General features: G+C 46.6%; 1 pseudogene across 1 annotated transcript in view; it reads right to left on the reverse strand.

Annotated features, from left to right (window-relative positions):
• Positions 1-20,367, reverse strand: part of LOC147107186 (alpha-1,3-mannosyl-glycoprotein 4-beta-N-acetylglucosaminyltransferase C-like) — a 33,211-nt pseudogene extending 12,844 nt beyond the window's left edge. Inside the window, exons 1-2 of the transcript XR_015081052.1 lie at positions 20,251-20,367; positions 9,200-9,355 (exon numbers count right to left, since the gene is read on the reverse strand). The product of XR_015081052.1 is annotated as an alpha-1,3-mannosyl-glycoprotein 4-beta-N-acetylglucosaminyltransferase C-like (transcript). The remainder of the gene's footprint in view (positions 1-9,199; positions 9,356-20,250) is intronic.
• Positions 20,368-25,509: the final 5,142 nt, after the last annotated feature.

Below are 25,509 nucleotides of genomic sequence, written 5' to 3' on the forward strand. Positions count from 1 at the left end.
GAACCAAAAGAAGTAAAAGAGATTAGAAGCTAGACGAGATGGTAATAGGCTGTGATTAGGTGTAAAGTGTACTAGCAGGGCAAAAGATAGCTGCCAGGTGTGAGAGAGAAACAAAAGGAAAGGGGGGGGGGAAAAGGAAAGGAGTGGAAAAATATAAGTGAAAATGAAATAGGGGCCGAGGTTATGATCTGAAATTGTTGAACTCGATATTGAGACCGGAAGGCTGCAGACTGCCTAATCGGAAGATGAGGTGCTGTTCCTCGAGTTTATGTTGAGCTTCCGTGGAACAGTACAAGAGGCCAAGGACGGTGAGGTCCGAGTGGGAATGGAGCGGTGAATTGAAATGACAGGCGACCGGAAGCTCGGGGTCACCCTTACGGACTGAACGGAGGTGTTCCGCAAAGCGGTCACCCAATCTGCGTTTGGTCTCCCCAATGTAGAGGAGACCGCATCGTGAGCAGCGAATACAGTATACTAGATTGCGAGAAGTACAAGTAAATCGCTGTTTCACCTGGAAGGGGTGTTTGGGGCCCTGGACAGTGGGGAGGGGGGAGGTATAGGGGCAGGTGTTACATCTCCTCCGCTTGCACGGGAAGGTGCCAGGCGAAGGGGAAGGGCTGTTGGGGGTGATAGAGGAGTGGACTAGGGTGTCTCGGAGAGAGCGGTCCCTGCGGAATGCTGAAAGGGGAGGGGAGGGGAAGATACGTTTGGTGGTGGGATCACTTTGGAGGTAGCGGAAATGCCGGAGGATGATCCGTTGAATGTGGAGGCTGGTGGGGTGAAAGGTGAGGACAAGGGGAACCCTATCGTGGTTCCGGGAGGGAGGGGCGGGGGTGAGGGCAGAGGTGCGGGAGATAGAACTGACATGGTCGAGGGCAGTGTCAACCACGGTAGAGGCTTAAAGGGAATGTTGGCGTTCAGTTCTCCGCCTGCGACCAACCCGATTTCCAAATCACTGAAAATGGCTTTAAAAAAAAAACTGTACTAAATCATTTCATAGTTTCATTGGCGTACACTCATCAGTTTCTTAGTAAATCAAGGATTTTTTGATATGAGAAAACTTTTGAAAACGGGCCTACCAGAGCCTGTAGGACAGCGAGCGCGATTTGAAGAGCCTTCCCGACCCAGCGCGATCGGAAGAATCTCACAATGTCGACCCCGTTTGGGGGGGGGGGGGAAAGGGCCAGTGTTGTGGGCGGGGTCGAACCAAATCCTGAAATGGCGGAAAAGATGGTGGGAAACACGGCCATGACTGGTCTTTGGGTGTAACTCACTCGCTGTTTAAAATTCCCTGACCTTTTGCGTGGATCCGGCTGATTTCGCCCGGGTCGAGCTGATGTTACTGACGAACGCGAGCAGAAACCCGACCCCCCCACCACCCACAACAAAAGGCATTTATATCTTCCCCAGCAGATCTCCTGTGTTGTTGCTCAGGATAAGTCTGAGATTATGCTGTTAACACGGAGCAGTGGTGGTGAGGGTGGGGAAGTGGGGTGGGAGGTGAGGGTTTGGAGAAGATATACAATTCCAGTGAAGGAATTTTCTAAAAAGACAGACACAGTGGAAAGAATCCACCCTCCTATCCCCTCACTCCCATCCCCTCACTCCCATCCCTCCCCCTCTCCCCCCAAAAGCCTTAAACACAAAGATTTGGAAGTCTGATTTCTGACAGAATATCCCAGTTATGGTCCAAACAGCCTTTGGTGATCAACAGAAAATGCTGGAAAAACTCAGTAGGCCAGGCAACATCCGTGGAGAGAGAAACAGAGTCAACGTTTCAGGGCCTGACGAAGGGTCTTCGACCCGAAACGTTAACTCTGTTTCTCTCTCTACGGATGCTGCCCTGGCCTACTGCGTTTTTCCAGCGCTTTCTGTTATTATTTCGGATTTCCAGCATCCGCAATATTTTGCTATAGCCTTTGGTGATCAGTGGTTGGGGGTTCCAAAGGACAGATAATCCCTTCTACATAATGGGCTGTTACTTTGTGTCATCTCTGCAACCCCCTCCAGCTCCACAACAGCCCCGCCCCCCCAAGATCTCTGCACTCCTCCAATTCTGGTCTCTTGCGCATCCCCGATTTCCATCGCTCCGCCATTGGCGGCCGTGCTTTCAGCCATCTAGACCCTAAGCTCTGGAATTCCCTCCCTAAACCTTTCCGCCTCTCTCCTCCTTTAAGATGCTCCTTAAAGCCTCCCTCTTTGACCAAGCTTTTGGTCACCTGTCCTAATATCTTCTTGTGTGGCTCAGTGAAGCGCCTTGGGACGTTTTAGTACGTTAAAGGCGCTATATAAATGCAAGTCGTTGATGATGTTGTAATTACCCCTGCCCCTGAATATGTCCCCTGCGTGTCGATCCATCATCAGAACAGCCTCCAACTGTTTGCCAGGAGGACCCAAGACTAGGCATCCCATAACCCGTCTGGTGACCCTGCCAATCTAGCAGGGTCAGATTTCAGCACAAACCATTAACACCGATTACAGAAAATCAAAAAGACTGAAGAGCTAAACTAGAGAAAGAGGAAGGTTGCAGAAATGTAGCTATTGAGGGATTAAAGGATTAAGTCACAGGAGAGAGACACACAAGGCTGTTCATGGTGATAACATCAGGGTCATTCACCAGCTGGGTAAGGTAAGGGCAATCATGGTTTTATATTCGGGAGGGGGTGGGTGTGGGGGAGATACGTTTCGATACGAGCTTACCAGACCAAACAAAACTGCTTCAATATTATTTTCGCGCAGAAATTAAGGGGAACCGATAGGGTAAAGAGACAGAAACTATTTCCGCTGGTTGGGGAATCTCAGACTAGGGGGCAGAGTCTAAACATCAGAGCCAGGAGCGAAATTAGGAAACACTTCTACACAAAGGGTGGTAGAGGTTTGGAACTCTCTTCCGCAAACGGCAATTGATGCTCGATCAATTGTTAATTTTAAATCTGAGGTTGATAGATTTTTGTTAACCAGAGGTATTAAGGGATGTGGGGCAAGGGCAAGTAGATGGAGTTAGATCACAGATCAGCCATGATCTCATTGAATGGTGGAACAGCCTCGAGGGGCTGAATAGCCTCCTCCTGTTCCTATGCCCCCAGGAATTACAGAATAAGGTTCAAATAGAAACATTAGGCCTTCTGTTACTCCAACAACCACCCCCCCCCCCCCCCGACCCTGAACACGGGGGCCCCACAAGGATGTGTGCTGAGCCCCCTGCTCTGCTCCCTCTTCACCCACGACTGTGTGGCTGTTCATGGTTCCAACACCATCATCAAGTTTGCGGATGATACCACAGTAGTAGGCCAGATCACCAACAACGATGAGTCAGCCTACAGGGAGGAGGTCCAGCATCTCGTGAAGTGATGCGCCGATAACAACCTGGCCCTTAACATCAAGAAAACCAAAGAAATCATTGTGGACTTCAGGAAGTCCAAAGGCGGAAGTCACACCCCCATCCATAACAATGGGGCTGTGGTGGAAAGGGTGGACAGCTTTAAGTTCCTCGGAGTCCACATCACGGAAGACCTCTCCTGGTCCCTCAATACGTCCTCTCTGGTGAAGAAGGCCCAGCAGCACCTATATTTCCTAAGGAGGCTGAAGGGATGTAACCTGTCACCCCTGATCCTCTCTAACTTTTACCGCTGCACAATAGAGAGCATCCTGACGAACTGTATCACAGTATGGTATGGCAGCTGTAGCTACTATGACCGGAAAGCCCTGCAGCGGGTAGTCAAAACTGCCCACGCATTACCGGCACCCGGCTACCGACCATCGAGCACATATACCAGAAACGCTGTTTACGGAGGTCACGGTCCATCATCAAAGACCCTACCCACCCCAGCCACAGTCTGTTCGCCCTCCTGCCATCTGGGAGACGCTACAGATGCATTCGCACCCGAACGACCAGATTTAGGAACAGCTTCTTTCCCAGGGCTGTCATCCTACTGAACTCCACAAATAAACTCTAAAGCCTGCACATCTGCCAATGCACTTTATTATGGTTATGTTAATGTATTACAAGCCAAGTGTATGTTGAATGTTTAAATGTCTTAATCTAAATGTACACTCTCGGGAGCCGCAAGCCTACATTTCGTTGTACTGCACTTGGGCACTAACAATGACAATAAAGTTGATTATGATTATGATTATGATTCAAATAAAGCAAAATGAGAAGAAAGGATACAGCCTTGTTGGACAAAAGCACAAAGTGCAAGAGTTGGTTACATGTCACTAGTCCATCGATAGCTTTGCTCCTGTTCATTCATTGCAACATCCCGGTGACCATTCAGAAGCACACCCAGATAATGGGTCGAATTGTAGAACTGGAGAGCTCCGGAAAAACATTTTAATTTTCCATCCCCTCCCACTCTGACCTCTCTGTCCTCGGCCTCTTACACTGTTCCAATGAAGCTCAGCGTAAGCTCGAGGAACAGCACCTCACCTTTCGATTAGGCACTTTACAGCTTTCTGGACTCAACATCAAGTTCAATAATTTCAGACCATAACCACTGCTGCCACTTTTTTGGACATCAGGGGCTGGTAATGGTTCTGCTGTTGCCACTTACACCTCCTCTAGACCCAGCTTTTGTTTCTTCACTTGTCCCATTACCATCTCCTTTTGCCGCGCACCAGCATCCCTTTTGTCATTTAGGCCGGTTTGTCAGGAGGACCCAAGACTAGGCATCCCATAACCCGTCTGGCGACACTGCCAATCTAGCAGGGTCAGATTTCAGCACAAACCGTTAACTTCCTTCGGACACCGATTACAGAAAATCAAAAAGACTGAAGAGCTAAAATAGAGAAAGAGGAAGGTTGCAGAAATGTTGCTATTGAGGGATTAAAGGATTAAGTCACAGGACAGAGACACACAAGGCTGTTCATGGCATCTCCCTCTAAAAATGTAACCCATCCATTCCTTACACTCATTCCAACACTCTGTCAACCCTGTCTTTCCCTCCTTGCAGGAAAAGAGACCCCTTGTCCTTCTGTACCTGGACAGGTCGGGTGTGGGCGGTCGCCGTTACGGGTCGCGACCCCGTTCTTCATACCATGCCGCTCCCGAGATCGACTTTTCGTTAATGGGGCTTATTAAGGCCGCCCTGCGCGTTACCCGGCCCTGTTAAATGGTGCGAGTCTGACGACGACATCGATGACAGGGGGATATTTAAAGGAGCCACATTGCATTTGAAGGTTCATCTAGGATAATGTAGGCAGCACACTGCACTATTGGACTGCTACAAAGAGTGCCAAACATGACAGCTGTGAGACAGAGGGCTGCACCCAGGCTGCACTCCGTATGCTTATGGAGGGAGTCGGGGCACGCAGGGAGGTCCTCTTGCCTTCCAACGGGTGGAAGAGACCTCCCCAGGAGACCATACGAGCCTGGCTCTAAATAGCAGAGGAGGTCAACAGCAGGGATGTGGTCAGGAGGACCTGGGTGCAGTGCCACAAACATTTCAATGATCACATCCCCATCACTCTGCCTTCCCAGCCCTACTCCTGCACATCCTTACTCACACCAACATACCTTGCACCTCCACCCAGCCCTCTCTATCTACATTATCACATCCCCATCTCACTAGCCACCCCTCACACTCCCCCCTCATCCTCGTGCAATCATACCAACTAACAACACACAAGGAGGCCACTTGGCTTTGGCTCCCCACTCCATCATAATCTCCCTCTAAAGATGTAACCCATCCATTCCTTACACTCATTCCAACACTTTCACTCAACCTTCTCTTTCCCTCCTTGCAGGAAAAGAATGCCCACAATAAGAGGGAGAGGGAGAGAACCAGTGGTGGCCCTCCATCATTGACCACCCTAACATCAGCAGAGGAGGCTGCCTTGGAAGTCTCTGGAGTTGCTGAGCAGCTGGAGGTAGGAGACCGAGAGAGGGGGACCTCTCTGCAACCTGGTGACAGAATTACATCTCATACAGCTACATGGCATACAGCAGTCACTCATATGGGCACTGATGTCAGCAGCCAATGAATGGTCATCATGTGTATAATGGTATCTGTAGCCATTCTTCATATGACACATCTGACTCATCTCTTTACTCTCCCACAGGTCCATCAAAAGGCCCCATCCCCACCCACTGTCCAGGAGGAAGAGGAAGACGACTCCTCAGAGGAGCCTCCAGCCTCTGAGGGTGCACCGTCACCAGGCATAAGCGCACCCAGCACCAATGCAGATACGCCCACCTCGGTGGGTGCCACGCCAGATAGAGTAGTGTTGTCACCTGGTCTGTCACAAGTGAGCAAGAGCAGATGGCGGAGACAGGGACAGCAGTGGAGACTCCTCGCCGGAGGGCGCAGGATGCTCCCAGCTCTGCTCAGCTGCATGCAGACGCTGAGCCTCGGGGGCCATCGAGAAAGAGGGCGATCCTGGAGGTGCAGGAAGAAGTGCAGGAGGCTCGGACAGGCTTTGCGACCGCGATGTCTATAAATGTTCAGAGAATGGAGGAGTCCATCTCCAACATGAGCACCACCGCGTCGCAGGTGATGGCGACTGAAGGCTCCTCCGTGGAAAGAATGGCCACCTGCATGGAGCAGCTAATGCACCACTCACAGGAGCACATGGTCTCTATGGAGAATAGATGGCAGAGGCTCATAGGCCTTCTCTCTAGGAGGGATGTCAACGTAGAATTGGGTCCTCATGGCCCCAGTGCTGTGCAGCAAGGTGCTCTCCAGCTCCAGTGCGGGGGGGCCATGAGAGGGATGATGGTGAGAGGGGACATGCAAGTGGGGGCTCCTCTCAAAGCACTCCCACTTCTCCCACATTGTCTCCCCCTCAGTCAGAGCCCCAGATGGCTCCTTGGTTAACGATGGCCGAGTCTGCCCTTGCACAGTCGCAGGAGGAGCTGACTTTGGCGGGGCCATCACAGGCTCCAAAACCCAGAGGACATCCGCTAAAAGGGTCTGTACAGTCGCAGCAGGGAAGTGAGCAAACTGCCTCTACCTCTGCTGAGGCCATAGGGGTTTCACCTTGAGAGAAAGATGAAACACAAGTAGATTCACAAGGGTAGCCATTTGGGTGTTTTATTAAATGTTTCTGTAAAGTTTCCGTTACTGTGATGTCACAGATAAAAAAAATCTTTATTTTCACCACTTTCTGGTCATGGACAAATTTATGTGCACCTTTGGAAGTGGCTTAGTGAGTTGCAGTGAATGGTGAGACATAATGGTACCCCCCGTAATGGTGGTCTGTGTGAAAGGAATGGCTTGGGCATTGTAGGGATGTTTATGGTGTTGCTGTGGGATGGTGGCAACCTGGCGCATCATGTGGCCGCCATATGGGTGTAATGCGTAAAGTTATGTATATCTGGCCATGATGAGCCCATCCTGGCCTCCCGGGTAGCAATGCGCTTGGTTGCTGGTGGGATCTGGACCACAGGTTCCTCCTGCTCCTCCTCGTCTTCCAGCTGATGCCCCTCCTCCTCCTCTGAAGAGGCTATGCGCTCAGAGCCTTGTTCCTCATGCAGCTCCAATCCTTGCTGCTGCGCTGTGTTGTGCAGGGCACAGCAGGCCACATCGATTCTGGAGACCCTGGCTGGTACGTATTGGAGGGCTCCTCCAGATCTGTCAAGGCATCTGAAGCGCATTTTCAGCATGCCTATTGTCTGCTCGATGACATATTTGTTAGAGATGTGGCTTTCATTATATCTCTCCTGGGCCTCAGTACTTGGTCTCCTCAAGGAGGTCATGAGCCACGTCTTCAGGGGATAGCCCTGGTCTCCAAGCGGCCAGCCGGAAAGTCTATTTGGAGGAGCGAAGAACTGAGGGAGGGTGCACTGGCGAAGGACGAAAGAGTCAAGGCAGCTGCCAGGGAATTTGGCACACACATGCATGATGATCTTCCTATGGTTGCAGACAAGCTGCACATTGAAGGAGTAGAACTCTTGCGGTTGAGAAACACTCCTGGGTGGTGATGGGGTACCCTGATGGCCATATGTGTGCAGTCAATGATGCCCTGCACCCATGGCAAAGCCGAGCGCCTGCTCAGTAACACTGGCTTCATCAGTAGCAAAGTTGATATAATTGGCTGATTGTCAAAGAGGGCATCGGTGACCTGTGTGATGCATCTGTGGATGGCCGACTGCGAGATGCTGCAAGTGTCTGTTGCAGATCCCTGGAAGGAGCCTGAGGCAAGGAAGTTGAGGTCGCTGGTGACTTTGACAGCCATTAGTAAGGCATGTCCACCCACTCCTCTGGGCAGCAGGTCTTCCTCCAGAAATCTGCAAATGTGTGAGACGACCTGGCGCGATAGCCTGAGCCTCCTTTGGCACTGCTGCTCCGTCATGTTGAGGAAGCTCATCCTCTACCTGTAGACCCTGTGTTGGGGGTATCGCCTCCAGCGTGGTGCAGCCCTGCGCTGATGACCTTCCCTTTTGTTTTTTCCTCCTTTCCCTGCCTCTGTACCTGCTTAAAACCAGTTACATCTCTAACTTCTCCCAGTTCTGGCCTCTTGCGCATCCCCGATTTTAATCGCTCCACCATTGGCGGCCGTGCCTTCAGCTGCCTGGGCCCTAAGCTCTGGAATTCTCTCCCCCTCTCCCCCCCCTCTCTCTCCTCCTTTAAGACACTCCTTAAAACCTATCTCTTTGACCAAGCTTTTGGTCACCTGTCCTAATATCTCCTCCTGTGGCTCGGTGTCAAATTCTGTTTGATAATCGCTCCTGTGAAGCACCTTGGGACGTTTCACTACGTTAAAGGCGCTGTATAAATACAAGTTGTTGTTGTTGTTCTAATGAAAGGTCATTGAGCTGAAACGTTAACTCTGTTTCTCTCTCCACAGATGCTGCCTGACCCGCTGAGTGTTCCCAGCATTTTCTGTTTTTATTTCAGATTTCCAGCATCCGCACTATTTCACTTTTGTTCATTCATTTACTGTGTGTGGGAGCTTGCTGTGCACAAATTGCCAACCCCGTTTGCATGAAAACAGTGACTGCACTTCCAATAGTGGTTCAATGGCACTATATAAATATACATTCATTCTGTCTCGACCCTTAGTCACAACCTAACTACACCCGATGCACTGACTCCCCTTTTCTCTTTTCAGACGCTGACTGGCCGGCTGAGCATTTTTGGCATTTTCTGTTTTTATTTCCCACCTCTCGCTTTTCTACTTTTAATTGTTTAGCCGTCTCGGAAGCAAGCTGTGCTGGCTCGTCTGTTGCGCGTTACCGGGATGTGCTCTCCCCTTTTACCTGGGAGCAGCCTGCTCTCTCGACTTGGTGAAGGTCGGTTCTGTAGTGGAGGATTAAGATGGCTGCCAGGAATAGGACGAGCCATGGCAGATTCCTGCATCGAACGCACTGGGCGAACAGTCTCCATTTCATTGCATCTTTCCAGTCTCCTGACTCCTGAAAATTCACACACAATTACAAAAGTAACAATTGCTCTCTGTAGATTCCATTGCCTGAAAAGAACTATTGTCAATCAGCAGAAGTCAAGAAAGAAAGAACTTGCATTTCTATAGCGCCGTTCACAACCTCAGGGTGTCCCAAAGCACTTTACAGCCAATGAAGTACTTTTTGATGTACGATGTAACGTAGGAAACACGGCAGCCAATTTGCACACAGCAAGCTCCCACAAACAGCAATGAAATAAATGACCAGATGATCCGGTCATTATCACATTGCTGTTTGTGGGAGCTTGCTGTGCGCAAATTGGCTGCCGCGTTTCCCACATTACAACAGTGACTACACTTCAATAAAGTACTTCATTGGCTGTAAAGCGCTTTGGGACTCCAGAGGTCGTGAACGGCGCTATAGAAATGCAAGTTCTTTCTTTATCTGAAATAGTGATGGAACAACAGCCTGGCCTCTCACTCCTATTTAAAGTGGTTCCGAAGTGGGGAAAGAGTTAAAATAACATCGCTGGCAGCTCACAGAATGGTGTAAGAGAGGCAGTTGCTGACATGAAGGACCACATCCATACGGTGTGGTCAAGATAACCGACCTTTGAGACTAAAAACAACTCAGTTGAGACACAGGGCTGGATTTTCATTGAGTCGTCGGGTTGGAGGCGGGACTACAACTTTCGGGGTTGTAGTCCCGCCTCCATCGAGATGCGGCCAATCCGCGCGATTAACTTGATTGATGTTGTTGAGCCCGCCCAGCGGGCTCAGCAGGCCAATTAAGGACCACCCGGCAACAGGTGACATCACAGACTGAAATTTCATCTGTCAAGAGATTTTGACAGATGAAATATCAGCGTTTCACAGCTGTTTGAAGCTGTCAAATACTGACAGTCTTACTTCTAACCTGAGTCCTTCTCCACAGACTCAGTTAGAAATCTCACCGGCACAGAAAGCTGCAGGCTGTCACTTTTGACAGTTCGTACCATTCTGCTTTCTGTGCCAGTGAGATGAGGGACTCCCGGAACCTAAAGGAAGGAAGGCTGAAAAGGTAATTTACACTTCTTTAATCACTTTAGACACACCAAACACACTTACCTTTGCACTCATGCACACATCACTCACCTGAACACCGACATCTCGACCCCTCCAAGTCCTTCAACCCGACGGCCCGACTCCTCTAACCTGGCGTGGTTTGGAGCCATTGGGAATCCTACTCTTCAACCTTCAAAATAGGGATTAGGCTAAAAACTGCCTGTTAACAGGCAGTTAATTGGCACTAATCCCTTCCCGCCTTGGGTAGGTGGGTCCCAGTGCGGGACGGGTACCCGCCTCCTTTGAAACTGGCATGGAGGCGGGTTGGGGGCGGGATGGTGTCGGGACCCCCGATTTCAGGATTTTAACCCCCCCTGCACGCCTCCAATCCCACCTCCACGGCACACTGAAAATCCAGCCCATCATGTCTAGCACTTCAGCTGCCCTTAGGGTTTTATTATCTGGGTCACAATGCTTCCAAGTTATTTTTTAATCAGTGTTCAGCAGTTTGGGCTAATAATAGAGTATGCAGCTTACACATGTTTGCCTTAGGACATGTAACCCAATCCGTGAAGGTGCATGCAGGCCAAGATCCAATCAGGTTGCGGGAATGAATTGTGCATGAGGCCGCCATGCTTATTTGAATGTATAAAAATGTTGTGCTTGCTGTAGCAATTTGGAGAAGTCTGGCTAAGACAGAGCAGACTGCCTCCCCACCGGTGTAATAAAAGACAACTTGATTATCGATCTGAAAACCTTGTGTCAAGTGTTGGTTTTAAATACTCCACATCAGTTCCAACACTGTTTATCCTGTGGAACGTTACTATAAATTGGCAGATCTCCTGTAGCGTTGCTAATGGCAATTCAGTTAGTGATGGGCGTGGTACATCATGCAACGCTAAATACTTTAAAGGGGCGAATCCTGACGTCAGTCAGCAGCTAATTACTACTGGTGGGGAAAATCGACAGGTTGGCAGGTGCTTTCAAATTCCCAGCTCCAGGTCTGAAGAAACCAGCCTGAGATGACTGGCTTGCTACCTCTTTCTGTTTATGTTTTCCTGAGAGAGTGTTCTCCTTAAAGCAGAGAAGGTTAAGGGGAGATTTAATAGAGGCGTTCAAAAAATTATGAAGGGTTTTGATAGAGTAAATGAGGAAAAACTGTTTCCACTGGCAGGAGGGTCGGTAACTAGAGGACACAGAGTGAAGATAATTGGCAAAAGGACCAGAGGGGGAGATGAGAAGAATTTGTTTTAGGTGGCAGGACAGGTTGACAAAGCGGTTAAAAAGCCTGCAGGATCCTGGGATTTATAAATAGGGGCATCGAGTACAAAAGCAAGGAAGTTATGATGAGCCTTTATAAAGCACTGGTTCGACCTCAACTGGAGTATTGTGTCCAATTCTGGGCACCGCACTTTAGGAAGGATGTGAAGGCCTTAGAGAGGGTGCAGAAAAGATTTACAAGAATGGTTCCAGGGATGAGGGACTTCAGTTACATGGATAGACTGGAGAAGCTGGGGTTGTTCTCCTTGGAGCAGAGAAGGTTGAGAGGAGATTTGATAGAGGTCAAAATCATGAGGGGTCTGGACAGAGTAGAGAGAGAGAAACTGTTCCCATTGGTGGAAGGGTAAAGAACACAGATTTAAGATGATTGGTAGAAGGTCCAAAGGTGACATGAGGAAAAACTTTTTTATGCAGCGAGTGGTTAGGATCTGGAATGCACTGCCTGAAAGGGTGGTGGAGGCAGATTCAATCACGGCTTTCAAATTGGATAAGTACCTGAAAGAAAATAAGTTGCATGGCTACGGGGAAAGGGTGGGGGAGTGGGGCTAGCTGAAGTGCTCTCGCAGAGAGCCGGCACGGGCTCGACGGGCCGAATGGCCTCCTTCTGTGCTGTAACGATTCTATGATTCTAGATCACGGCTGATCTGTATCTCAACTCCATTTACCCGCCTTTGCTCCACATAACTTGATACCCTTACCTAACAAAATTCTATTGATCTCAGTCTTGAAAACTCCAATTGACCCACAGCATCCACAGCTTTTTGTGGGAGAGAGAATTCCAGATTTCCACCACCCTTTGTGTGATTTCACTCCTAAATGGCCTGGCTCTAACTTTTTACGATTGTGGCCCTTTGTTCCTGATTCCCCCACCAGAGGAAATAATTTCTCCGTATCTACCCTGTCGAATCCTTTTAACATTTTAAACACCTCGATCAGATCATCCCTCAATCTTCTCAACTCAAGAAAATACAAAGAAAGTCTTGCATTTATCTACAGCGCCTTTCACGACCTCAGGACGTCCCAAAGCGCTTTACGGCCAATTAAATACTTTAAAAATATAGTCATGTTGTAATGTAGGAAACGCTGCAGCAAATTTGCACACAGCAAGCTCCCATAAACAGCAATGTGATAACGACCAGATAATCTGTTTTTTTTTTATTTTTATAAAAGTGATGTTGATTGAGGGATAAATATTGGCTTCTCGACACCAGGGATAGCTCCCCTGCTCCTCTTCAAAACTGTGCCATGGGATCTTTTACATTCACCCGAGAGGGCAGACTTGGTTTAACATCTTATCTGAAAGACGGCACCTCCAACACGGCCACACTCCCGCAGTACTGCATTGAAGTGTTAGCCCAGATTTCGTACTCAAGTATCTGGAGAGGGACAATGAACCCACAAACTTCTGACTCAGAGGCGAGAGTGCTACCCACCGAGCCATGGCTGACATAAGCCAAGCTTATGCAACTTGTCCTCATTAAGCCCCGGTATCATTCTGTAAATTAATGGGGCAGTAATTCCTCCCCAAATGCGTGAGTACGGAAGGGGTACTCACGCGTCTGGCCGGAGGAAATGCCAGTTTTCAGCATGCACAGCGCATGCGCTGAAAACCGGCATTTCCTCTCCTCCAACCCAAGAGGTGAAGAGGCTAGCGTGTGCGCTGTAGGGGGCAGCGCGTGCGTCTTGGATTTCCTCTGTTTTGGGGGATTTGCGCATGTCATAGATACATAGATACATAGAAGATAGGAGCAGGAGTAGGCCATTCGGCCCTTCGTGCCTGCTCCGCCATTTAATGAGATCATGGCTGATCCTTTAATTCAGTATCCCGTCCCCGCCTTCTCTCCGTAACCCTTAACCCCTTTTGCCCGTAGAAATATATCTAATTCCCTCTTAAATATATTTAATGAGCTGGCGTACACTGCCCTCTGTGGCAATGAGTTCCACAGGTTCACCACTCTCTGAGTGAAGAAATTCCCCCTCATCTCTGTCCTAAATGGTTTAGCCCTTATCCTTAAATTATGTCCTCTAGTTCTGTTCTCACCCGCCAAGGGAAACATTCCTTCTGCATCCAGTCTGTCTAGACCTGTCAGAATTTTATACACTTCTATGAGGTCCCCTCTCAATCTTCTAAACTCCAGTGTGTACATCCCTAAACTACATAGTCTCTCCTCATAGGTCATTCCCGCCATTCCTGGTATCAGCCTGGTGAATCGCCGCTGCACCCCCTCCATGGCAAGAACATCCTTCCTCAGATGAGGCGACCAAAACTGTACACAGTACTCGAGGTGTGGTCTCACCAGTGCCCTGTACAGCTGCAGCAAGGTATCCCTGTTCCTGTATTCTAACCCTTTTGCTATGAAGGCCAGCATACCGTTTGCCTTCTTGACCGCCTGTTGCACCTGCATGCTCGCCTTCAGTGACTGGTGTACAAGAACACCCAGGTCTCTCTGTACTTCCCCCTCTCCCAATCTATTGCCATTTAAATAATAATTTGCCCTCCCGTTCCTGCACCCAAGGTGGATAACTTCGCACTTGTCCACATTATAGTGCATCTGCCATTTATCCGCCCAATCGCCCAGTCTGTCCAAATCGCTCTGGAGCTTCCTGGTCTCTTCCTCTGAGCCCACCCCCCCTCCTAGTTTAGTGTCGTCTGCAAATTTGGAAATGCTGCATCCGACTCCCTGATCCAGGTCATTAATGTAAATTGTGAACAGCTGGGGGCCCAGGACAGATCCCTGTGGTACCCCACTTGTTACTGCCTGCCATTCAGAAAATGAGCCGTTTATTCCAACTCTCTGTTTTCTATCTGACAGCCAGTTCCCTATCCACGCCAAAACTTTCCCCTTTATCCCATGAGCCTCAATTTTCCATGCTAATCTTTTATGTGGGACCTTATCGAAGGCCTTTTGGAAGTCCAGGTACACCACATCTACTGGCTCTCCCCCATCTATTCTACCAGTTACTCCCTCAAAAAATTCCAATAGATTAGTCAAGCACGATTTACCCTTTGTAAATCCATGTTGACTCTGTCCTATCCTGTCCCCATTTGCTAAGTGCTCCGCTATTTCATCCTTAATGATGGACTCCAGCATTTTGCCCACAACTGATGTAAGGCTTACAGGTCTGTAATTACCTGCTTTTTCCCTACCCCCCTTTTTGAATAGTGGGGTAACGTTAGCTACCCTCCAATCCATCGGCACTGTTCCCGAGTCTAATGAATTCTGAAAAATCATCCTTAGTGCATCCGCTATCTCTAGGGCCACCTCCTTCAGTACCCTAGGATGCATGTTATCAGGCCTTTACGCTTGTAAAAAGCACACGTAAGTATTTATTTTTTACAGGTAAGTGGTGTTTTAGTGTAATTTAGAATTTTTTTCCCCCCACAGGTTTATTATTTTAAAGAATCTACAATAAGGTAAGTTTAGTTTTAGACCCTTTTTATTAAAAATTTATTTTTTTCAAAAAAAAAATTGTTTAAATTATTTTTTTTAACTTATTTATACTTAATTTAATGATTGGGATGTTTTTTAAATTTTTATTTAAAGTTTAAATAGTGTTTTGGGCCCCCGTAGTTTTCATGAGTTTGACAGTTCTTACTCTCAAACTCATGAATGAACCTTCCCCTCCCCTGATTGGTTGTACAGTGCTCACCTGATCCCAGCCGGCACATCGCACTAACTACGCCGCTGGATCAGGTAAGCACAGCGCGCCGACATCTGAACCGGGCCAGTGACAGGAAATGCGAGCAGGCCCGGGCTTCAGATGTCAGCGCGCAGGGTGAGTGCAGATCGGGGGCTTGCACGCGCGGCAAGCCCCCGACACCAAGTTCTGGGCCAATGTGTAGTTCAATTGTCTCTGATTTACATTCTCAGTACTGTTGCCATGCAACCATCCCTATTGATTTGATGTACTATCTGGATCAGCAAGATAACATTCTCTGGCCCCTTTCCTCACACAGCTTAACAGCTTGGCTCAGTCTCTGGGTCTGTGGACCAATCGCAGAGTCCAACAGTGGACAGGTCGCACAGTCCCAGGGTCGCTGACTCTGGTTGGGCGGATTCCTGTATGCTTCATCACGTGACCTCCTGCCTCCAGCTGGCCCTGCGCCCCGCACTCCCACCATTGGCCACCCGACACATGCATCCCCACGGCGCCCTGCCATCCTTCAGCCAATCGTAAAATGAATAGACCCTTCGTAACCCCATTGAGGGATTCTTGGCTTTCAAGTCAAACAGCCATTTTTCCCCATCTCCTGTGCAGGCTCAGTCGTTGAGTATATTCAAGACAGAGATCGATAGATTATTGAATATTAAGGGAATCAAGGGATATGAGGATAGTGCAGGAAAGTGGAGAAGAGGTAGAAGATCAGCCATGATCTTATTGAATGGCGGAGCAGGCTCGATGGGCCAAATGGCCGACTCCTGCTCCTATTTATCATGTTCTTAATATTATTACAACTAACAAAGAAAGCTGGGTTTTTTTCATTTTCTTTAAAACATCATTTTTTAAAATGTTCCTTTGACTTTTCTCCCGGTCGCAGCAGTGCGTCCTGGAGATTAATTAAATTCTTGGAGACTCCAGGCCAATCCTGGGGTGTTGGTGACCCTGTCACTGTACAAAATTGAAAGGTCAGACTTGGGAAGCTGTCAGATTGTGCGTGGCAGTTTAATATTGAACACCCCAAAGTCAGTGTTAACTTCAAGGAATTCAGAGGTAATGCTTTCATAGAAACATAGAAGATAGGAGCAGGAGTCGGCCATTCGGCCCCTCGAGCCTGCTCCGCCATTCAATGAGATCATGGCTGATCATCCAAATTCAGTACCCTGTCCCTGCCTTCTCCCCATATCCCTTGATCCCTTTAGCCTCAAGAAATATATCCAACTCCTCCTTGAATATATTTAATGAACTGGCCTCCACCACCCTCTGTGGCAGAGAATTCCACAGGTTCACCACTCTCTGGGTGAAGAAATTCCTCCTCATCTCAGTCCTAAATGGCCTACCCCTTATCCTTAGACTGTGACCCCTGGTTCTGGACCCCCCGCCATCAGGAACATCCTTCCTGCATCTAGTCTGTCCAGGCCTGACAGAATTTTATAGGTTTCGATGAGATCCCCTCTCAATCTTCTAAACTCCAGTGAGTATAAGCCCAATCGACACAATCTCTCCTCATACATCATTCCTGCCATCCCAGGTATCAGCCTGGTGAATCTTTGCTGCACTCCTTCCATGGCAAGAACATCCTTCCTCAGATAAGGTGACCAAAACTGCACACAATACTCAGGGTGCGGTCTCACCAAGGCCCTGTACAACTGCAGCAAGACATCCTTGTTCCTGTACTCGAACCCTCTTGCTACAAAGGCCAACATACCATTTGCCTTCTTAACCGCCTGCTGCACCTGCATGCTTACCTTCAGCGACTGGTGCACAAGAACACCCAGGTCTCTTTGCACTTCCCCTTCTCCCAATCTATTGCCATTCAAATAATAATCTGCCTTCCTGTTTTTGCCACCAAAGTGGATAACCTCACATTTATCCACATTATAGTGCATTTGCCATGTTTCTGCCCAATCACCCAACCTGTCCAAATCGTATTGGAGTTTCACGACATCCTCCTCACAGCATACCCTCCCACCCAGCTTTGTGTTGTCTGCAAATTTGGAGATATTACATCCAATTCCCTCGTCCAGATCATTAATATATATTGTGAACAGCTGGGGTCCTAGGACCGATCCTTGTGGTACCCCACTAGTCACTGCCTGCCACTCGGAAAACGACCCGTTTATTCCAATTCTTTGCTTTCTATCTGCCAACCAGTTCTCTATCCAAGTCAATACCTTGCCCCCAATCCCATGTGCCTTAATTTTGCATGCTAATCTCTTATGCGGGACCTTATCGAAAGCCTTCTGAAAGTCCAAATACACCACATCCACTGGTTCTCCCTTATCTATTTTACCAGTTACATCCTCAAAAAATTTCCAGTAGATTAGTCAAGCACGATTTACCTTTTGTAAATCCATGTTGACTTTGTCCGATCCTGTCACTGCTTTCCAAGTGCTCTGCTATTACATCTTTTATAATGGACTCTAGCATTTTCCCCACTACCGATGTCAGGCTTACCGGTCTATAATTCCCCGATTTCTCTCTACCACCATTTTTGAATAGTGGGGTAACATTAGCTACCCTCCAATCCATGGGTACTGTTCCAGAGTCTGTTGAGTTCTGGAAGATGACCAGCAATGCATCCACTATCTCCAGGGCCACTTCCTTAAGTACCCTAGGATGTAGATTATCAGGCCCTGGGGATTTATCAGCTTTCAATCCCGTCAACTTCCCCAACACCATTTCCCTACAAATACTGATTTCTTTCAGTTCCTCCCTCTCATTAGTCCCTATGTTCCCCGACATCTCTGGGAGGTTATTTGTGTCCTTTGTGAAGACAGAACCAAAATATGTATTTAATTGGTCTGCCATTTTTGTTCCCCATTATAAATTCCCCTGATTCTGACTGCAAGGGACCTATGCTTGACTTCACCAATCTTTTTCTCTTCACATATCTATAAAAGCTTTTACAGTCAGTTTTTATGTTCCCTGCAAGCTTACTCATATTCTATTTTCCCCCTCTTAATTAATCCCTTTGTCCTCTTTTGTTGAATCCTAAACTGCTCCCAATCCTCAGGTTTGCTGCTTTTTTGGCCAATTTATATGTCCTCTCCTTGGATCTTATGTTATCCCTAATTTCCCTTGTTAGCCACAGTTGAGTCACCTTTTTTGATTTATTTCTGTGCCAAACTGAGATAAACAAATTCTGTGGTTCATCCATGCGATCTTTAAATGTTTGCCATTGCCTATCCACCGTCAACCCTTTGAGTGACATTCATTTCCTACCCAACTCACGTCTCATACCATCATAGTTCCCTTTATTTAAATTCAGGACCTTAGTCTCTGAGTCAACTACTTCACTCTCCATCTTAATGAAGAATTCTATCATATTATGATCGCTCCGACCCAAGGGGCCTTGCACAACAAGATTGCTAATTAGTCCTTTCTCGTTGCATAATACCCAGTCTAAGATGGCCTGATCCCTAGTTGGTTCCTCGGCATATTGGTCCAGGAAACCATCCCGTATACACTCCAGGAATTCCTCCTCCACAGTATTGTTACTAATTTGGTTAGCCCAATCTATATGTAGATTAAAGTCACCCATGATGACTGCTGTGCCCTTATCGCACGCTTCTCTAATTTCCCTTTTAATGCCATCCCCAACCTCTGCATTACTGTTTGGACGAGCGGGGGACTGGACGAGCGGGGGACGGAACGAGTGGTCGATCCACTACCATAGGAACAGGAGGAGGAGTCCATTCAGCCCCTTGAGCCTGTTCCACCATTCAATTAGATCACGTCTGATCTGCACCTTAACTCCATCCACCCGCCTTGGCTCCATATCCCTTAATTCGCTTGCCCAACTAAAATCTATCACTCTCAGTTTTGAAATTTTTGGGGGATTGAGTTCCAGATTTCCACCACCCTTTGTGTGAAGAAGTGTTTCCTGACATCACCCCTGAACGGCCTGGCTCTAATTTTAAGGTTATGCCCCCCTTGTTCTGGACTCCCCCCACCAAAGGAAATAGTTTCTCTCTCTCTCTACCTTATCAACTCTTTTATTGGGCCAGGACACCGGGGAGAACTCCCCTGCTCTTCTTTGAAATAGTGGCTGTGGGATCTTTAACGTCCACCTGAGAGGTGGTTTAAAGTCTCATCCGAAAGACGGCACCTCTGACAGTGCAGCACTCCCTCAGCACTGCCCCTCCGACAGTGCGGTGCTCCCTCAGTACTCCCCCTCCGACAGTGTGGCGCTCCCTCAGTACTGCCCCTCCGACAGTGCGGCACTCCCTCAGTACTGCCCCTCCGACAGTGCGGCACTCCCTCAGTACTGTCCCTCCGACAGTGCAGCACTCCCTCAGTACTGCCCCTCCGACAGTGCGGCACTCCCTCAGTACTGCACTGGGAGTGTCAGCCTAGACTTTTGTGCTCAAGTCCCTGGAGTGGGACTTGAACCCATGACCTTCTGACTCAGAGGCGAGAGAGAGAGAGAGAGAGAGAGAGCTGCCCACTGAGCCCTGGCTTAGCTTTACTTCAAAAGGTATATCATTGGTTGTAAAGTACTTCAAGAGAGTCAGAGGGCATGAAAGGGGCTCCTTAATTGCACATATTTTTCTTTAAAGTCAATATGTAACTGTACCGCACACAGACAGAATCGCAGGACATAATTAGACATATGGGTCTGTGTCGGGTCTCTGAGAGAACTACCCATTTAGTCCCAGTCACACGCTGCTTCTCACAACTTTCAATGTTGTTCTTTTTCAAGAATTTATCTACATTCCTTCACGAGATCACAGTGACTGGATTAGTAAACAGATACGAGATCTGGATTGTTCGTAAACTGAGTTCCCAGATAAATATTCCAATTTGTACACCCTCGCCCTATTCTCCCAAGTACAGCCCCAGCTCAGAAAAGGCAGTTGAATCTCAAAGGCACTCGCTGCCTCTCCAGTTTTTGTTTTTAAAACAAGTAAAGCTTTGTACCTTCAGCTGAATGCAAGGACTCTCCGAGTTGTGGCTAGAAACGGCGCCAAGAGTTCAGCGTTGTGCCCGCCTGGATGTGTCAAAAGTTCGGCAGGTTCCTCTGGTCACCCCAAGGCTCCTCCCCTTCCCAGCATCACACAATCCGCCCTTAACCTTTTTATTGGGAGTCGCTGTGTGATTAACCAGATGCAGCTGAAAACGAGCTGGCAGTTCCCAGCACACACCATCCGTGCAGATTATCAAATCAGTTTGACAGGTGTTGGCCGTATGGTCACTCAGAGTTTCAGCAGAACAGTGCTACTGCCTCCCTCGTTGTGGAAAAATAGAGGTCTGCTTAATTGAAAGTTACAACTTCTCTCTTCTAATTGAAACTGACTTCACTCCTGAATTAAAACTGACTTCACTCCTGAATTGAAATTGACTTCACTCCTGAACTGAAACTGACTTCACTCCTGAATTAAAACTGACTTCACTCCTGAATTGAAACTGACTTCACTCCTGAACTGAAATTGACTTCACTCCTGAATTAAAACTGACTTCACTCCTGAATTAAAACTGACTTCACTCCTGAATTAAAACTGACTTCACTCCTGAATTAAAACTGACTTCACTCCTGAATTGAAATTGACTTCACTCCTGAATTGAAACTGACTTCACTCCTGAATTGAAACTGACTTCACTCCTGAATTGAAACTGACTTCACTCCTGAATTGAAATTGACTTCACTCCTGAATTGAAATTGACTTCACTCCTGAATTGAAACTGACTTCACTCCTGAACTGAAATTGACTTCACTCTGAATTGAAACTGACTTCACTCCTGAATTGAAACTGACTTCACTCCTGAATTGAAATTGACTTCACTCCTGAATTGAAACTGACTTCACTCCTGAATTGAAACTGACTTCACTCCTGAATTGAAACTGACTTCACTCCTGAATTGAAACTGACTTCACTCCTGAATTGAAACTGACTTCACTCCTGAATTGAAATTGACTTCACTCCTGAATTGAAATTGACTTCACTCCTGAATTGAAATTGACTTCACTCCTGAATTGAAACTGACTTCACTCCTGAATTGAAACTGACTTCACTCCTGAATTGAAACTGACTTCACTCCTGAATTGAAATTGACTTCACTCCTGAATTGAAACTGACTTCACTCCTGAATTGAAACTGACTTCACTCCTGAATTGAAACTGACTTCACTCCTGAATTAAAACTGACTTCACTCCTGAATTGAAACTGACTTCACTCCTGAATTAAAACTGACTTCACTCCTGAATTGAAACTGACTTCACTCCTGAATTGAAACTGACTTCACTCCTGAATTGAAACTGACTTCACTCCTGAATTGAAACTGACTTCACTCCTGAACTGAAATTGACTTCACTCCTGAATTGAAACTGACTTCACTCCTGAATTGAAACTGACTTCACTCCTGAATTGAAACTGACTTCACTCCTGAATTGAAACTGACTTCACTCCTGAACTGAAATTGACTTCACTCCTGAACTGAAATTGACTTCACTCCTGAATTGAAACTGACTTCACTCCTGAATTGAAACTGACTTCACTCCTGAATTGAAACTGACTTCACTCCTGAATTGAAACTGACTTCACTCCTGAATTGAAACTGACTTCACTCCTGAATTGAGATTGACTTCACTCCTGAATTGAAACTGACTTCACTCCTGAATTGAAATTGACTTCACTCCTGAATTGAAACTGACTTCACTCCTGAATTGAAATTGACTTCACTCCTGAATTGAAACTGACTTCACTCCTGAATTGAAACTGACTTCACTCCTGAATTGAAACTGACTTCACTCCTGAATTGAAACTGACTTCACTCCTGAATTGAAATTGACTTCACTCCTGAATTGAAATTGACTTCACTCCTGAATTGAAATTGACTTCACTCCTGAATTGAAACTGACTTCACTCCTGAATTGAAACTGACTTCACTCCTGAATTGAAATTGACTTCACTCCTGAATTGAAACTGACTTCACTCCTGAATTGAAATTGACTTCACTCCTGAATTGAAACTGACTTCACTCCTGAATTGAAACTGACTTCACTCCTGAACTGAAATTGACTTCACTCCTGAATTGAAATTGACTTCACTCCTGAATTGAAACTGACTTCACTCCTGAATTGAAATTGACTTCACTCCTGAATTGAAACTGACTTCACTCCTGAATTGAAACTGACTTCACTCCTGAACTGAAATTGACTTCACTCCTGAACTGAAATTGACTTCACTCCTGAATTGAAACTGACTTCACTCCTGAATTGAAACTGACTTCACTCCTGAACTGAAATTGACTTCACTCCTGAACTGAAACTGACTTCACTCCTGAATTGAAACTGACTTCACTCCTGAACTGAAATTGACTTCACTCCTGAATTGAAACTGACTTCACTCCTGAATTGAAACTGACTTCACTCCTGAACTGAAATTGACTTCACTCCTGAATTGAAACTGACTTCACTCCTGAATTGAAACTGACTTCACTCCTGAATTGAAATTGACTTCACTCCTGAATTGAAATTGACTTCACTCCTGAATTGAAACTGACTTCACTCCTGAATTGAAATTGACTTCACTCCTGAATTGAAACTGACTTCACTCCTGAATTGAAACTGACTTCACTCCTGAACTGAAATTGACTTCACTCCTGAATTGAAACTGACTTCACTCCTGAATTGAAACTGACTTCACTCCTGAATTGAAACTGACTTCACTCCTGAACTGAAACTGACTTCACTCCTGAATTGAAACTGACTTCACTCCTGAACTGAAACTGACTTCACTCCTGAATTGAAACTGACTTCACTCCTGAATTGAAACTGACTTCACTCCTGAATTGAAACTGACTTCACTCCTGAATTGAAACTGACTTCACTCCTGAATTGAAATTGACTTCACTCCTGAATTGAAACTGACTTCACTCCTGAATTGAAACGGACTTCACTCCTGAACTGAAATTGACTTCACTCCTGAATTGAAACTGACTTCACTCCTGAATTGAAACTGACTTCACTCCTGAACTGAAATTGACTTCACTCCTGAATTGAAACTGACTTCACTCCTGAATTGAAATTGACTTCACTCCTGAATTGAAACTGACTTCACTCCTGAATTGAAATTGACTTCACTCCTGAATTGAAACTGACTTCACTCCTGAACTGAAATTGACTTCACTCCTGAATTGAAACTGACTTCACTCCTGAATTGAAACTGACTTCACTCCTGAATTGAAATTGACTTCACTCCTGAATTGAAACTGACTTCACTCCTGAATTGAAACTGACTTCACTCCTGAATTGAAACTGACTTCACTCCTGAATTGAAACTGACTTCACTCCTGAATTGAAACTGACTTCACTCCTGAATTGAAATTGACTTCACTCCTGAATTGAAATTGACTTCACTCCTGAATTGAAACTGACTTCACTCCTGAATTGAAATTGACTTCACTCCTGAACTGAAATTGACTTCACTCCTGAATTGAAACTGACTTCACTCCTGAATTGAAACTGACTTCACTCCTGAATTGAAACTGACTTCACTCCTGAATTGAAACTGACTTCACTCCTGAATTGAAACTGACTTCACTCCTGAATTGAAACTGACTTCACTCCTGAATTGAAATTGACTTCACTCCTGAATTGAAACTGACTTCACTCCTGAACTGAAATTGACTTCACTCCTGAATTGAAACTGACTTCACTCCTGAATTGAAACTGACTTCACTCCTGAACTGAAATTGACTTCACTCCTGAATTGAAACTGACTTCACTCCTGAATTGAAACTGACTTCACTCCTGAATTGAAACTGACTTCACTCCTGAATTGAAACTGACTTCACTCCTGAATTGAAATTGACTTCACTCCTGAATTGAAATTGACTTCACTCCTGAATTGAAATTGACTTCACTCCTGAATTGAAATTGACTTCACTCCTGAATTGAAATTGACTTCACTCCTGAATTGAAACTGACTTCACTCCTGAATTGAAACTGACTTCACTCCTGAATTGAAATTGACTTCACTCCTGAATTGAAACTGACTTCACTCCTGAATTGAAATTGACTTCACTCCTGAATTGAAATTGACTTCACTCCTGAATTGAAATTGACTTCACTCCTGAATTGAAACTGACTTCACTCCTGAACTGAAATTGACTTCACTCCTGAATTGAAACTGACTTCACTCCTGAATTGAAACTGACTTCACTCCTGAATTGAAACTGACTTCACTCCTGAATTGAAACTGACTTCACTCCTGAATTGAAATTGACTTCACTCCTGAATTGAAATTGACTTCACTCCTGAATTGAAACTGACTTCCCTCCTGAATTGAAATTGACTTCACTCCTGAATTGAAACTGACTTCACTCTGAATTGACACTGACTAATTCCTCTAATTGAAATTGACATCTTCACTCTTCCTCCTCTCCTGTGAAAACCTTGCTTCAGTTTATCTCCAAACTTTTATCTTGCTGTGTTCGATTCTCAAACTGCTCAGTTTTGGTCATTTTCCAATGGGGCTGAACACTTACAAGAGAATGATTTGTCTTGGGGTTTAGTGCAAGACGGGCCGCATCGCATGGGATGCCTGTTATACGCTCTGCCTGATACAGACCATCATAAGGAGCGGCCTGTTTTGTACTACCACCCAGGTTCAATTTGTACCCCCTCATCTTTAAGGGGGTCCTATTCCATGATTTAGGTTGGCGCTGACTTTGTACTAATATTTTAAATTTGTTCCTGGGATGTTGGCGTCGCTGGCAAGGTCAGCATTTATTGCCCATCCCTAATTGCCCCTTGAGAAGGTGGTGGTGAGCCGCCTTCTTGAACCACTGCAGTCCGCGTGGTGAAGGTACTCCCACAATGCTGCTAGAGAGTTCCAGGATTTTGACCCGGATGGCTTTGTCTTGGATGGTGTCGAGCTTCTTGAGTGTTATTGGAGCTGCACTCATCCAGGCAAGTGGAGAGTATTCCGTTACACTCCTGACTTGTGCCTTGTAGATGTTGGAAAGGCTTTAGGGAGTCAGGAGGTGAGACACTCGTCACAGAATACCAAGCCTCTGACCTGCTCTTGTTGCCACAGTATTTATGTGGCTGGTTCAGTTAAGTTTCTGGTCAATGGTGACCCCCAGGATGTTGATGGTAGGGAATTTGGCGATGGTAATGCCATTGAATGTCAAGGGGCGGTGGTTAGACTCTCTCTTGTTGGAGATAGTCATTGC

Source organism: Somniosus microcephalus, chromosome 15 (assembly GCF_052327205.1).
Source record: "Somniosus microcephalus isolate GS21.2 chromosome 15, FLI_Smic_1.0, whole genome shotgun sequence".
Lineage (NCBI taxonomy): Eukaryota > Metazoa > Chordata > Chondrichthyes > Squaliformes > Somniosidae > Somniosus > Somniosus microcephalus.